We start from the raw sequence: 3,982 nt of genomic DNA on the forward strand, positions 1-3,982 counted from the left end.
CAATTATCCTTTTGGAAACCATTCCAGTAGTATAGTGCTGCCCAGGATAACCTGCCATATTGCACTTTTGGCTTGCTATTTAGGAAAAAAAAAGAATGTTTACTGATTTCAGCATTCCTTTTTGTGTTTAAATGAGTGAAGCAATTATATTTGGCTCTGGCCAAGTCTAACAAAAAAGGAGTATTCCATTTATCATGATAAACAGTCATATAAGTAGGGAAAGACTAGTAAAAAATAGAGAGAAAAAGCATGTTCTTGTGCCATCAATACTTACTAAATTTTATAGAAAGAAACACACAGAAACAATTTGTTATAATAAAATAAGAATAAAATAAACATTTACTCAATGTACAATTCCTGTAATCTGTCGTTTCCTTTCCATCTTTACTATGTTGCCCTAATTTAGATTTTTATCTTTTCTACCCTGGATTGTTGATCTTTCTCCCATGCAGCTAGAATATTCACACTGAAACATAAATCAGACCACACGATCTACCTGCTAATTGTTTTTCCAATGACTCTCTGACGTCCAAATCTATTACTTGACCCTTACCAAATGGTAGTTTCATTTCTTGCTACTCCTTCTTTTATAATTTAGTAACACAAATTTTATTCTGTAGACTTCCATACATTCCTTCTGATTGGCCTTTTTGACTTATTCATGTCCTTTGCTGGAGTGTGCTGCCTGTATGTTTTCCACCTGGACAATTTTAGTTTATCCTTTTGAATTGGTTTAAGTGCAATGGAGTTATTCTCACAAGAGTATTCATGCCCCCTTAGACCCCTCTCTCTTGCTTGTCTCTAGCTTAGCATTTACCACTGTATTTTGACCTCATGTTGTTCCTTCTGTTTCTTTAGACCTGAAGTTCCCGGACACCATTTTATATCCTTAACAACTAGCATGCTTGATATATAATTAACTCATAATAAGTGTTTGTTAGGATGAACTAAATTAAATTCACAGAGGTCGCATTTTACTGAAATAATTCTCAGGCAAATATTTAAAATAGTCATGACTGAGATTATCATTCATGTTTTACACATGAGAAACACTGAAGAGTTAAAGTGGCTGATTCTAAACCACATACCGAGTTAGAGGAAATGCTGAAATTAAATTCAGGTCTTCTGTTATCAGCCTTGGTTTTCTAGGACACAGACACCGATGAATTAAAGTTCTGGTCTCAAGTTTTACCGGAAACACATCGGGTGACATTAGGCATGCCATGGGATCTCATTTGGTTTGCTTTCTCTTTTGCAAAATTTGGGCACTGAACTTGACTCTGGACTCCTGCCCTTTTGTTTAATGGTCTACTGAGGCCAAAACAAACAGTTTTTACACAGCACTATATTACTCTGATTTTACACTTCTACTTATTTTTCCCCATAACATTAATTTTTTTTAAATACCTAGATTTGTGCTCATATTCAAATGATTATGTTCATTAATGGGATATTGAGAGAGTCAACTCAATAGCTCTACTCCTGATTTCCTTAGATCAAATGAGGTATAAGAGAAGAGGTAACAGATACAGAAAGAAGACATTATTATTGAAACAGGCTAAATTAGAGGATGCAGTTTAGTGTGTCTGTGAAATGAGCTTTCTAAGCCCTGTCTCTCAGGCTAGACTTTGGGACAAGCCAAAAACAAATGTTTCTGCTCTAAGTGAGTGAGCAAAATATAAAAAAACAATAAACAAATAAATAAAAACAAATAAACAAGTCCAAAAAATAGAACAACAAAACCTTGAAGAGAAGATGATCTGCTGATTAGATTCCTTCAATCTACAAACATGACGAATGGCCATCACCCCTAGCCAGGTAACTCACTTTCTTTCCATGGTGTAATCTATCAGTTATATAACTGAATCGGTAACACTATGTAACAAACCATGCCAAAACTCAGTAGCCCACAACAGTAACTGTTTATTTAGCCCACAGAATGTTGGCCACATATATGGGGCTCAGCCAGTGGACTTGTTTGGTCATAACTAGATTGCTTTACAGACTGGGATTTGATTGTCTGTTAATTGATACGGGGCAATCTTATCCAGGACTGCAAGGATGAGTGGAAAAATTCACTTGGTTTTCCTCTCTCCATGAGTTTCTCACATCTCTTAGGCAGATGAGCCTGAGCATGGTTTTACCATGTGATGCCAGTACAAGAACAAACAAGCCAAGCTGTTTAAGAGAGAAACAGAAATAAACAAGTGTTTTTTGAGACCCTGAATAAATTACATTCACTACTATCCACGGAAAATCACATGGCCAAACTGAGAGTCAGTGTGAGGACAGAACTAACAGAGAGGTAAGAAGAAATGAAACCATTAAACCATTAACCATTAATGAAAACATTAATCTCCCTCAGCTATACATGAGGAGAAATAGGGGCAGGAAAATAGATCAGAAGCAATTAAAGAATAATCTACTTCCTGGAAATGAAAAGGCTGAACTAAGTGATTATTCTTTTTTTTTAATTTTTTTCTTTTTGGAGTTTGCTTAATTTTTCGTTACAGTTATTTATTTTTTAATTTATTTTTTAAATTTATTTAAATTCAAGTTAGTTAACATATACTACAGTATTTGTTTCTGGAGTAGAATCCAGTGATTCATCACTTACATAAAACATCCAGTGCTCATACCAACAAGTTCCCTCCCTAATTCCCATCTTGCATTAAGTCCATTTTCCCTCCCATCTCCCTTACATCAACCCTTAGTTTGTTCTCTGGATTTAAGAGTCTCCTATGGTTTGCCTCTCTCTCTGTTTTTACCTTACTTTTCCTTCCTTTAGCCTATATTCATATGTTTTGTTTCTTAAATTTTACATGAGTGAAACCATATATCATATTTGTCTTTGACTGACTTATTTCACCTAGCATAACACACTCTAGTTCTATCCTTGTCATTGCAAATAGCAAGGTTTTATTCTTTTTCATTGCCAACTAGTATTCCATTATACATATATACCACATCTTTATCCATTCATGAATTGATAGACATTTGGGCTCTTTCCATGATTTGGCTGTTGTTGATAGCTCTGCTATAAATGTTGGTGTGCATGTGCCCCTTCTGATCAGCATTTTTGTATCCTTTGGCTAAATCCCTAGTAGGGCCAATACCTGGATCATAGGGTAGTTTTGTTTCTAAATGATTAATACATGTACCAAGCACTGGTTTGATCATTGTTTAAAGGAAGGCAAAGTCATGAGCTTAGTAAGTTTATGAACCAGTGGGTTTTTTATAGAATATATATCATAGTTTCAAACATACAGCCTAATCACTAATAATCGGCTTGAAATCCAAAAACAGACCAGGTAAGAGACTGAAATCATTTCGTTTAAACTCATCACACCTATTAGGAAAAGAAAAGTGTTTATTGTCATATCCTTTATATCATGAACTAGTGATTACATATGAAACTATGTCAAAATGCAGTTATGCATACAGAAAGAGCTGTGTAGCTCTTATCAGACAAAACACAATATTTTTCTAAACCTGATGTCAATGGAGAGTGACCAAAAGCAAATGGAACCCAGTGAACAATAAAAAGGTAACAAAGCTACTGATATGCACTGCTTCAGGCTAAGTGAACATTCTTTCACAAAAGAACATGTACTATACAGTTCCTTAATATGGACGTTGAGGACAGGTAAAACTAATCTCTAGTGGAAAACAACTGGAATTTATTGCCTCTATGAGAATTTAGAGTTCCTGGGAAGAAGCAGGAAGGGGTATCCTAGAGCAGTGGTAAATCATCTGTATCTTGATAGGAGTTAGAGTTTCAGAAGCACTTATATTTGTCAAACTGTGTCACATGCCTTTTCAATTTGCACATCACATTTATGTAAAATTTACCTAAGATAAACTAGAAGCAAACATTGAACTCTGGTTACTAATACGCATGCTGCAGTATCGGGGTCGAAGTAAACAGATGCTTGCAATTTTAAAATGAAGCAAAAATAATGGACTAATAGAATAATTGCTA

Source organism: Suricata suricatta, chromosome 2 (genome assembly GCF_006229205.1).
Source record: "Suricata suricatta isolate VVHF042 chromosome 2, meerkat_22Aug2017_6uvM2_HiC, whole genome shotgun sequence".
Lineage (NCBI taxonomy): Eukaryota > Metazoa > Chordata > Mammalia > Carnivora > Herpestidae > Suricata > Suricata suricatta.